General features: G+C 49.5%; 1 long non-coding RNA gene across 1 annotated transcript in view; it reads right to left on the bottom strand.

The window, feature by feature from the left end:
• The window catches only part of LOC112063639 (uncharacterized), a 216,832-nt gene extending 210,048 nt beyond the window's left edge, over window positions 1–6,784 (bottom strand). The window contains exon 1 of the long non-coding RNA XR_003682460.2: window positions 6,568–6,784. This is a non-coding gene — a long non-coding RNA (uncharacterized lncRNA). The remainder of the gene's footprint in view (window positions 1–6,567) is intronic.
• Window positions 6,785–12,815: the final 6,031 nt, after the last annotated feature.

Raw genomic sequence — 12,815 nt, forward strand, 5'->3', positions numbered from 1 at the left:
GCACGAACCCGTGTCCCCTGCATCGGCAGGCGGACTCTCAACCACTGCGCCACCAGGGAAGCCCCGAAATGTTTTTTTTAAATGAAATCATCTGGTAAATATTTTTCAAAGGTTTAGAAGTAGTTAAAAAAAAGTTAACACAAAGATCTGTAGTGTTACACTTTTCCATGATTAGCATTTGTCTCCAAAGTCTAAAGGAGAAAACTTTTATCTCAATGATGCTACATTCTTCCATTTATAGCAGTCTCTGATTTTTTAAAACACTTTCTATTCAAGACATCTTTTATGACCTGATACAAATGCTCCTTTCTTTATACAATCAGGTAACCTGGTGCATTTTCCCCTTTTCCCCTTAGAGATCCTAATTGTAGAACCCATTCATTTTGTGTGCCTAATGCCTCTAACCCCACGTCCTCCCTTTGGGTTCTATCTGTTCTATTTCATTCCCAAATGTCTCCTTTTGCCCCATGTTTTAACCTGTAAATTGCTCAAGACGTAGGTAGGTCACAAGCCTTAAATAAATAAAAATAAATTAATGTGTTTCTGACCAGTTGTATATGAACGGAATTTCTACCAAACCAGCCACACATTAAATATCAAAGGGGAAAGCTTCACTTATGGGCAGCTCATGCATCCTTTTGTAATGTAAACTAGCAAATCCTTCTGTTTTATCATTTTGAATTTTCACATATCATATTTTCTTAGATCAAGATGCACCTGGACCAGATGGTGATTTTTAGCACAGACTTAGGCTATTTTTACAACCCTTAGTAAATATTCAGAAAGTACCCTGAGTTCAGGCCCTATTGCTTTTCTCTTCCTTGTCACCTCTGATTTCTTGGGGACAGAGCTTCCAGGGCCAATGTGTTGACAGTCATGTTTCCATCGGGCATGACCTCACAAATTCCTCCTTCCAGACACACTGCACATAACGTGTACGCAGCTTCACAAATTCGAGTAGGGGTAAACATGAAGATAAAATACGGGGACACGTACGTATTCCAAAAGACCCCAAATCGCTGAAACCATTAGATACTTCACCCTGCAAACCAAGATTTATCTCAGACTCCAAGAGTGCCTGCAGCTTGATTCCCAACACCCCCGTCTTTGGGGAGAATAGCGAACTTGTTCCCTGGAGGACAGGCTGCCTTTTGCTTATGAACATGACAGGCAGCCTCTAGCTTTGGGGATACGGAAATAAACAATAACTCCTGAGACAGTGTCCTGGACTTGGCTGTGTTCATGAAACAGCTGATTAAGATGAGATTTGTGGCCAAAGGCTCTGCATGGTGGTCCCTTTGCCTCCTGCTGTGTCCCCCCAACAACCTGTGGGGACCGTGACACTCTCTCGGGCAGCCTGAGTCCAGACAGAGAGCAGAGAGCACAAGGGTCTCTGTCCTAGAGACAGAGCAGGGCAGTCACCTGCCCTGGATGGTCATTGTTCTGCTTCTGGCCCAATTCAGGCCTTCAAAATGACCACACTAATGACATGGTCCTGGCCCCAAGTTCTACTGAAATCTCCGAGGGAGATAAAAGACATTGGCACCAGTGGATTCTGGAGTCAAACAGGGAACCAGCAGGCCCGTAACCTCTTTACTCTTAAAAACAGCTTAAAAAATATGTATGGGGGGTTCCCTGGTGGCGCAGTGGTTGAGGGTCCGCCTGCCGATGCAGGGAATACGGGTTCGTGCCCCGGTCCAGGAAGATCCCACGTGCCGCGGAGCGGCTGGGCCCGTGAGCCATGGCTGCTGAGCCTGCGCGTCCGGAGCCTGTACTCCGAAGAGGCCACAACAGTGAGAGGCCCGCATATCACAAAAAAAAAAAAAAAAAAAAAAAAAAAAAAATGTATGCAAAGAACTATGAGGATTCAATCTTCTCTCAAAAGTCTCCTGAGTTTTCCCTTTAGTGAAAACCTGTTTCAATGATCGAAAGACTCCTCTAACACTCAAATAAAATGTTCCTTTCAACTACCCTCCCAATCATTTGGGTCTTCTTTTTACACTCTCTAATAGAGAAACATCAGGCGCTTCTCAAACGTCGAAAAAGTAAAGTGGAATTTTGGTCACTGTGAACCATTCAACACCCAATAAATATGTATTGAGCAACTATAAAACCCATTCCTTTGACCACCGTGTTTGAAGAATCACTTTACCAATGGGGAGAGTAGAAACTGCTCTCTTAAATCGCCCGAGCAGGTTTCCTGTCAGTTTGGAAGTCAGAACCATCCAGGAAATTTGCTAGTGGCTCTGTCTAATTAGCACTCCTGCCACCTGCAAACAACTGGTACTAAAAAAAGCTGCTGCATTCCCGCCATTGAAAATGCCAAAAAAGACACCACCGGTTTCACTCTGAATCTTAGAATCTAATAGTTCACTGATTTGGGCAAAGAAGGAAAACACATTTTCATTTTCACCCAAAGGAAATGACTGTTACCAGCAAGCAGTGTTTCAGAAACTCTCACACTGGGATGAGTCCCCCAGTCCAGGAATCCTACTCCTCTACCCTCCTGGGCCCTGCCTTCCACTCTGGCTGCTCTGGGCTCCCTCTACCCCCCAGGAAAAACCTTCTCATTCCTCAGGTCCAGTCTGACACCCACGCACCCATCCTGACCAGCCCCGTTCTTACAGATCATCCCCTACATCCCACAACACTTGGAGTCTTTTCCCCACATCTGAGCACTCAGTTATGCTTCTTGATAACAACTGTTGTTACCTTAGCCTCTGTCAAGAACAAGAACCAAGCACAGTAGTCCCACCTTATCTGCAGGGAATCCGTCCCAAGAGCCCCGATGGATGCGTGAAACCACAGACAGTAACAAACCCTATAAGCACTGACTTTTTTCCTATACCAATGGGCAGGTAGTGTACACAGCATGGATACGCTGGACAAAGGGATGATTCACATCGCGGGCAGCATGGCATGAGACTTCATCACACTACTCAGAATGGCATGCAATTGAAAACCTATGAATTATTTCTTTCTAGAATTTTCCATTTAATATTTTCAAACCGGGGTTGACCACAAGTAACTGAAACCACAGATAAGAGGGGGGAAATCCTGTATTGTATTTGGATGCCTCAGCCCCTTTTGGGGAACAGGCAGGGTAAAAATGAGCAGAGTGGGAAGCACCCTGTACCTTCCCTATACTCCTGAGAGCACCCAGCACAAGGCTGAGCGTGCAGGAGGTCCTCTGCAAATGGCTGATTGCATGATTAGCATGTGCCTTTGCCACGCATCCACAGAGCAGGGTGGCCACAGTGAAAATACAGCAGCTGTGACTTCTTACTTCCTGCTTTAATCAACACCATGGGGTTGAAATGCAGGACACACAGTAGGTGCTAAATAGATTTTTATGGATTGATTAGCCACTGGAGGGACAGTGACTTAGGTAGGATTTATTCATGCTTTTGATGCCAAATGGGGGTGGTTTTAGTGGAGCAGAATGTTAGAAAAACAAAACAGCAAACACAAAACCAGACCAGCAGAGAGGCTGGCTCCTGCTCTATTTATACCCACTTCGCTCCTGGAAACAGATGTCCTCTCAAACCTGAGGGTTTCTGATGAGGCGTCCACTCTTCCAAGTGACCTGTGCATTCAGTAAACAAAGAGATGCTTTTCCCTCTTCTACATCAGCCCTCTGTGTCCTAAGACTGATTTCCAGTCCTGACTCCAGGACTGGCTGCTGATAGAGGCAAAATCAGCATCCACTGTGTCTTCTCCAAGGGAAAAGCACTGGGTTAATGACAAAGAAACTGCATTTGTGTGTTGAGGCTGGTGAAAAGAACAAAGGCTTTGGAACCAACCAACCAGACTCAAATACCAGCTCTGCCATTTACTGGCTGTGTGATTTCAGGAGATCACCTACCCTCTCTATGACTCAGTGCTTGGGGCTGATAACACTAATTCCACAGGTTGCTATGATCATTGACCAGGTGTTGTGGGTAGAATACCTGGTACAATGGTTGGCACATTGCAGTCACTGAGTAAACGATCGTTTTGTTGTGATTACTATCATAAATACAAACAGGGAGGGAAGTCTGTCTCAGCCACAGTGGGCACTCCCAGACAGTAATGCTGTGGCTTCCTCTGGTGCCTCTCCAGGTGACGGCAGTAGCCTTTCCAGCACAAAGTCCTTGTCTGATGGACTGCGCAAATAATGGTCGATGCTCTGAGTGGGAAATGCATGTTCTGCAGCATTCCAGTCTACCTCCCTGGGCCTCACAAGTCCACTCCTTCACAACCCATCTGCTTGGAGCAGACACATTAGTCCTGATCTCTGAGCCCAGCTTGGGGCATCTTCGTCAGGACAGGGAGGGCTGGATTTTGAAGCTCACTTTTGAGCTTGAACCCATGCTTCATGGAGAAATCTTTGACCGGGGCTGAAGAAGCTCTCACGTGTAACACCAAACAAACCGCATTTACCACAGAGAGAGATCCGTGCTAACCATGGGGCTTATCCCAAGTACCACAAAGCAGGGCAGTGAATAACCCAGGACAGATCCCAGCTACGGGCAAGGTCTACACAGAGAGATCTCTTACACAACACAGAGCAGTAATGTCACCAAGAGCCTGGGGGAACAGGGGCAGATGACATGAACAACAGCACTTCAGATGAAATGGAGTTCATGTCTAGACCAGAGCCAACCCCTCCTAAGTCCAAACCCAACAGTTCCTAGCTGGGCGGAGCCCCACTACAAAAGAAGAGCTCAGCTTCAGACTCTGGAAATCCTTATTTGCATTCAGGCTCTGGGGATGAAAGAAGGGTGGGGTGAGGAGGGGGTAGACTGGCACACTGTGATTCTACTTCACACAGCTTTTCTCATTCTCCTGACAGCCTGGCACCCCTCGGTGAGCCGTTATCAAGATCCAACCCTGAAGGCGTTGCAGCACTCTAGAACCAGCACCCATGGCATCACCCGGGTGGATGCAGATTCAGCACAGTCTCTCTTCTCTGATAATGTCAGCAGGGAAACTGGGAGAATCCTTACACCTTCACCTAGAGATGTAGCTGAGGAAGGATTCCTGGAGTACGTATTTCCTGCTTTTATTTGAGGATCATTGAAAATCACGTCAGACATTATGAGTGCCTCAAATTGCCAGATTTTAACCTATTCCTTAACCCTGCAAACCTTAGCCACATTTCCATAATGTCTACACCTGTCCTATGTGCCACTGCTCCAGAATGTAGCCTGGTGGGTCCCACAAGCTCACAGTTGGTGGACCCATGCAGATCATTTCAGAGGACAGCTTCCTACAACATGAATGAACATTGACTCACCTGTGCCTTTGTTCTCTTTGCATTCAGTGCTTGAGGTGTTACTTGAGTCCTTTTTTAAAACCCCAAGTAATCCTTCTTTCTCCTTTCTCCCATCTACATTACCCTTCAATCACTTTTCATATACCACGTTCAGACCGTGGCATTCAAACCACATCTCGCGTTCCTCTTCAGGTCGCTGGAGGAGCTTTTGTGCCCCCACTCCCACCTGTTCCCCCTTCAAGGCACCCTCGATCACCCTCGCTTAAAGACACACCACTTCTCCTGGCTGACCCCACCATCAAGGGGGGATTCCTTGCTGCAGTGCTTTACTCTGTCCTCTCCCCACCTCCAGGCTTCACACACCAAAACTTCATTCGATTTTTTTTCTTTTTTCAGAAAATGCAGTTACTCTAATACCAATGGGCCCTTTCCCTGGTGTTCTCATTCCCTTTCACTGATGGTCCTCCTGCTACTCTCAGTAGATGATTATTATTTATTATTTATCAGCCACCACACTGTACTCTGCTTCCCACAAGATATTAAAGAAGGCACAATCCTTGCACCGAGTTTACAGCCAAGGAGAGAAGAGGCCCGGATTCAGATATCACAGGAGTAAACTGAAAGAGATTTACCAACGAACCCTCCCCAGGCCCTGGCAGATGGGGGGCGGGGCCTGGCAGAGCCTGCCCCAGGCTGGCTCCGCCCAGTTCAAGCCAAATAGCAAGCAGCTCCCTACCTTTCCACGCCCACCTCCCCAATTTCTACCCAGGCCTCGGGCCTCAGCGGCTTCGCCGGGGAGGCAGGGGGAGGGGGGGGGCGGGGTGGGGGAGGGTTGTTGAAGCCCAGAGATGGGGGATGGGGGGAAAAGATATATATCCTCTGAAATTCAAAACCAAATGAGGGGGAGGTAGGGGAGGAGGGAGAGGGCAGGGAATAAAAGCCAGATCTAGATCTACCAAAGAAGGGAAGACTGGTGCTGAAATGAAATGTTCTGGCACAATGGAAAGCCCGCACTGGGGCTGCCACGGGCCTCCAGCCAAACCTTTCCTATCAGGTTGAAGTTAGGGTCTGTGGAGACGGAGAAGTGATGGAACTAAGAAAGTCAGTGTAGACGGGTGGGAGTCGGTGTAGACATGGAAGGCTGGGGTGGCCTGAGTAGGGGCTGTCTAAACAGAGAAGGTCCTGTGAATTCAAGAGGGTCAGGGTAGACAGGAAAGTCCGTGTACACCGAGGAGAGTCGAGGGTCGGTGGTCAGGATTTACAGGGCTAGCCGTGGTTCTTCAGAGATTTGGACAATTCCTGCTCCTTACCGTGGCTGGAGTGTCATAGGGAGGGCGGAAGCTGAAAGACGATTGGACTTTTCGTTCTCAAACTTTTCCGCCAGTTTCCTCAGGTGTTGAGAGAGGACGGGGAGCTCGCCTCGGTCCCGTCAGCCAACCCTGGGCGGGCGGGGCCGGGAGGCCGGGGCCCAGGAGCCGGGGCCACGCGCCGTGCATCTGCCGGGCGCGGCCGCCGAGCGGGCCGAGCCGGGAGCCACCGCAGGGGGGCGGGGGCGGCGGACGGACGGACGGACACACCCGCGAGCACTCCGCCCGGGCCCGGCGCGCGGCTGCTGGGTATCCCTCGGGCCCCGGGAGCAGCGCTGGGTGCCCAGCCGGGGGCGCCCCGCCTCCCCCACCCTCCGCCCCCGCCCACTCGGGCGCCCGTGATTGGCTCCGCCCGCCCCTGGCTGCACGCCGCAGCCCGCCTCCCTCGCAGCTAAAGCAGACGGTACCCGGAGCGGAGCGAGCCAGAAGGGAGCATGGTCCCCGCGCCGCGGCCGCGCCAGCCCCCGCGCCGCCGCCGTCCCCGCCGCCGAGGATATAGCTGCAGCTCCAGCCCCGGCCCCGGCTCCGAAGGGCCCGCCCGCAGTCCCGGCGGCCGCCGCGCCTGAGTGCAGCCCCCGCCCGAAGCCCGAGCCCCGAGCCCGGAGCCAACCCTAGCCCCGCGGCCGCCGCGGCTGCGGGGAGAGTGGGGGGGGCGATGCTGCCGGAGCCGCCGCCGCCGCCGCCGCCTCGGTGAGAGCCGCGCCGCGCCGCGCGTAGCCGCACAGGCTGACAGGCAGAAGGACTGACTTCCCTTTCTCGGGCATCCTTCCTGGGCTGCCGGGAGGCGGCGGCGGAGGAGGAGGAGAAGGAAAAGGGGGAGAAGGCGGAGAGCAGAAACGCGAGGAGGTGGACCTGGATCCGTTTCTCCCGGCCAGGACCCGAGCGGCCCCAGCTACAGCTACCCGCAGGCGCCGTCCCCTATCCATCAGCCCTCCTGCGCCCACTCGCGACCCCAGGCTCTCTGCGCGTCGGACCGGGGCCAGAGCCGCGCGGCCGGAGGTAAGAGCCAGGCTAGGGCGCCAAGGATGCGGCGCCGGGGACCCAGGGTCCTGGAGGCTGCGTGGGGCCGGGCCGGGCTTGGGAGCGGGGCCCGAGTACCCGGAACGCTGGGCTCGGCTCCCGCGGCGGCGGCGGCGGCAGGAGCCTCCCGCGTCTGGACTCGCAAGGCTGCAGGAGCCCTTGCGCCTGCGCTGCTCCAGGGGGGAAAAAAGGCGGGGGGGGGGAAACTTCCTGCCCCCGGGTGTGTATGCACAGGGGCTGCCCGAGGCCAATGTCGCTGTGGTAGGGGGCGCTGGAAGCGAGTGTGACCCCCCCAGCCGAGGCAGCTCCTCGGCTGGGCCCGACAGCATGCGTTCCTCTCCAAGCCACCTCCCCTGAGCGGCCCAGGGCCCGAGCCGGGCTGGGGGCCAGGAAGAGGCACCGGAGGGCTGGACCCTGGGGGAGGCCACGCGTCCGGCCTTTGGGGAGGTGCGCGCCTCTGTGCAGCAGGAAGCCAGGTTGGGGTTTCTGACCCCTCCCGTCCTCAGACCCGCATTTGGGGACCTGGTCTCTTCACTCAATCCCAAGTAACTTTCGAGGTAGAGGAGCGTGAAAACCACAGGGAGGAAGCCCATACAGACCTCGTTGTGACCGCCTTCCCTTAACACCTTGTGGGTGCCAGCGTGTTTGGGGGGGGCGCGGAAAGGAGAGCGTACGGGGCTGGTGAAGCGGCTAGGATGTGTGTTGGGTGGGGAGGGGTTGTTTATGTGCGGGATAGTGTGGACGGGATGATGTGTAATGTGGGAGTGTGGACGCGCGCCCCGACTGCCGCGGGAGGTGCCAGGTGGCAGAGGGCTCACGTCTGGGTCTCTGTGGCCTGGAGCGAGCCGAGAGCGCGAAGGTTATATGCGGTCGCGGCGCCGGTGCGGACGCTGGGCAGTGCGGGCTCTGGGCCCCGAGGGAGGGGAGAGCTTGCCCGGGGTCGGGAGAGCAGAGTCGAGAGCCCGGATAGGTCCGAGGCAGCTCCCAGGCAGGTCGGGTCTGCGTTGGCTGGGGAAGGCGGAGACACGGTGCCTGCCTGCAGCCAACGGTGATGGGGCCAAAGCGCGAGTCTCGGATGCCTGGGTCCGCTAGCTGAGAAGCCAGTTGTCGTTCCTGAGCTCTGGAACCCAATGGTAGACACGGTCAGTTGGTGGGTCCCCCCGCGGGTCCCTAGGGAGCCGCCGCCTTTGCCATCCCTGCCGCTCTGTAAACGCTCTCCTCTCTCTACGGTGCTTGCGCCGCGGCGCGCCCGCCCGGGGCGAATCGTGGACGCAGGTATTTATGCAGCATTAGACGAGACCTCGGCACTGGAGTGACGGGACCGCTGAGGACGCCGATCTGCTGCTGCCAGCGAAACTTCCACTTCGTCAGCTCAGGGAAAGTCAGGCTCCAGTGCTGCAGGCTCCAGCCTCTCACCAGCCGAGCTATGCTGGGATTCGAACGCCTCTTGCAGTGACAGATCTGTCCTGGTTACAGCTGTATTTACCCTAATTTCAGTCGCTTTAAAGTCATCTGTCTACTCACTACAGAGTTCCTTTTCTTGCCGTGCGGTCTTATCTCCAACTCAGCCCTGGGAGGGCAGATTTAAGGAATTATTTCGGTTTAGGATGAATGACAGCAGATTTAATTAGCCCACCTCATTCATGATGTTTTTAAAAATTACAATGGAGAGTGCAGAGCTACTTTTTCACTCTTTTGGCAGGGGGAGGACATGATGAACAACTTTATCGATTGTTCATCCCGACTCTTGGCCAAAACGTCGGATAATTCACAGGTGAATACTTTAAAGGCTGGTTGGCATGCCAATATGTATTTGAGTAGTCACATATTCTAGGCATTTATACTAGTATGGAGCTGTGTGCCACTGGTGAATATAGTCTCCGTCCGGTACATTGTTCTGAGTGCACTTGATTTATCATCCTGCTATAAATCAGGGAATTACTAGCATATGTACCCTTAAACTCTATATGAATTTAATAGCATTTAAATTGGTTTATGGGCTGATGTATTTAACCAATTTTAATAACTTTTCTGCACAAGCATCTTATAAACAGTATTTGTCCATGATTAAGAAAATCATTTTCTTCTGTTCAGTCTCTCCATTTCTGGCACAGTTAACAGAAATTTATAGGTCTCCAACTTTCATTTGCAAGCAACAATCCAAACGAAATACCTAGAGTTGTACTGAGATAAAATATCCTATGGTAGCCATGGTAACAAATAGATTAAGGGTTACTGGTTTTCATGTGTATGTGACGGAAGCGAGGAATCTAGGTTGTGTCTTTTTAATTATGCTTCTAATGAGCGGTGGTCATACTTCAGGTACTCAGTGCGGGAGATAAACAAGACTGAGAATTCAGTTTTGTGAGAGGTTTATTGGAACAAAGACTAGTAGAGCCCAAGAGAATGACTTCTGCTAACTGCAGCTCTTCATATCCAAAAAGCAAATGGATAAAACCTTTTTTGTTTTTCAAGTAGATGAGAATTGAGTTAGTCCCTTTAAGAATAGAAAATTTATTTTCTAAAAGAAAAGGAACCTTTAAATCCAGCCCGTGTTTTCTAGGAATAAACATGTTAGGAGTGTGGATGTTGGTGTGGATTGCCACAGTTGTTCTCAACACCTGTCAGTCTAAGTGAGGCATATCATTAGTGTATTCAGATCTTGCCTATTTCAATATTCATGCATTTCCATGGTGATCCGTTCCATTTTTGTTTACTTAGTCAACCTTATAAATCTTTGGCATCAATTTCAGCTGTACCATCTTTTTTTCTTTCATTTATCAATTGATTTGGCTGCAAATCATTCCCAGTTTAAAGCGTTTTCTTTTTTCTTTTTCCTCTCTATCTGCTAGTTCCCAAAAGTTTACACTATTCCTGGTTGCATACAGATATAAAAGGGTTAAATTTTTTTAATCGACTCAAATAACACCACTGATGCTAATGTAGTTTTTTAGCATCTCATTTGATATGTGTGTGTGCATGGGGTTTTTTTGTTTGTTTTTCTTTTTTCTTCCAGCAGGCTTACCCTAAAGCTTTCTCACTTTATGGCCTGGAGATGTCAATCCAACCCAGCAGAATTGACTAAAGGTTTCCCTCCCTCCCTTCCTTCTTTCCTTCCCTCCTTCCTTCTTTCCTTCCTTCCTTCCTTCCTTTTTTCTCCTCCTACCCTGTTATGGTTCAAGGATTCTTTATTTCTTCAGCTATATCTGGCTTAAACAGACTTCTGGACTTTGTGTGCTGGAACAAGCCTGTCCTCCTAGGATCTTTTCTCATCCAGTAGTAGCCAAAGACAGAAGGTTCTGGAGCATCGGAGCCTTTTTCTGAATACGATATACGTTTAGTCACAGCATATAGTGTCTCTAGGATCACTGTAACATTGTAAGTTCACTGAACAGGAAGCTTTGCTTAAATGCGAGTGATGATTTTGCTCACCCGCTTTCAACTTTGCTTTCTAATGATGCAGTCCTATGCTAATCACACCCTGTATATTTCAGAAATATCAAGGCAAGCATTAGCACGCTACTGACTTATTAGGATCAGGCAAAATAATTGGAGCACTTAAGTTCAAAGTCAGATGGAGAAACGGAATTATAACCAATCTTGTGATTCTGTAATCGGTCAGCTAAGTGCTTACTTGGGGGTAGGGGGAGGAATAAACACCATGAATAAGAAATCCAGCCTTTGGTTGTGGTGGGTGAGGCTAAACCAAAGCAGAAACCATGTAGGATGACTGGAGAATAAGAGATCTCTTTGCAGGGAATTCCCTGGTGGTCCAGTGGTTAGGACTCAGTGTTCTCATTGCCGGGGCCCAGGGTTCAATCCCTGGTGGGGGAATTAAGGTCCCACAAGCGGCGCGGCAAAAAATTGGAAGAAAGAAAGAAAAGAAATCTCTTTGCAGACAGATAAATCACATGTAAACCCAAATGTTTAGAAATTGGAAGAATGTAGTTTATGCAGAAGATGGTCGTTTGTTATTACTCAGGAAATCGGAATTCATCTCCTAACATGCTAAAAAAAAAAATAGTCTGAATAATTTTGGTTAAGAAGGAAAAAGTGTGTCAGAATTTTTTACCTGCCTGCTGAGATCAAGATCACTCTGAAAGCAAACTCTGGTCCTTCCTACAACAGCTACCCACTTACTTTCCTGAAGTCCTAGGTCAGAAAGGTAGTCTCTGCTTTCTTTAAGGAAATCACTTGAAAACAGGGATATTGAAGCTGCAGAAAAAAAGATGAGGTAGGTTGATCATTGGAAGTAGCAACACAATTATTTGTGAAATAAACTTTATTGTCTTGGGGCATCTCCACCTTTAGGGAGGGAAAGGGAAGATTTCTCATTTCCCATGAGAGAGGGTATCTGCATGAAATTCACATGGTTCAGACTCTTGACTCTGCAGCAGGTGGTGATGATTCAGAAACTAGAACAGGGATGGTTGAGCCTTGTGAAAGTGATCTGGTTTGGGCCAAGAGGTCAGCTCCCCAAACATTTGATGGCTGCCATTGGCCCCACAGGTGTCAATTTTTTGTAATTATGTTCTAGAGTTTTGAAATTTTTAAATCATTGACTCTTTTAAGGGTATATGCGTGTGTTATGTATATACATACACATACATGTATACAAATACATTATATATAAAATATGTATATATACACACATATATACAAATATGTATTCTGCCACTTTAATTTTTAAAATTGTGGTAAAAAGAAACACATAACATAAAATGTATCATCTTTACCATTTTTAAGCGTACAGTTCAGTAGTGCTGATATTTATATTGATGTGCAATGGATATCCAGAACTTTCTCATCATGCAAAACTGAAACTCAGCCGAGTAAGCAGCAGCTGCCCATTTCCCCCTTCCCCATTCCCTGGCAACCACCATTCTACTTTCTGTTTCTATACATTTGACTACTTTAGGTATCTCATGTAAGGGAAAATCTTACAGTACCTGTCTATGAACATGGGTGTGCAGATATCAATTCAAGATCCAGCTTTCAATTCTTTTCCGTATATACCCAGAAGGGGGATTGCTGGATTCTCCCACTTTTTACATGGATATGTTACACTGATCCTCTGTTTAAGAGACATGGTGAAAATGTAGTCAACAGAATACAGTCAGAGGAAGAATGCAGTAGATGTGACTGACATTTGTTCTTCCTTTTCTGTGGGG

Source organism: Physeter macrocephalus, chromosome 12, assembly GCF_002837175.3.
Source record: "Physeter macrocephalus isolate SW-GA chromosome 12, ASM283717v5, whole genome shotgun sequence".
Lineage (NCBI taxonomy): Eukaryota > Metazoa > Chordata > Mammalia > Artiodactyla > Physeteridae > Physeter > Physeter macrocephalus.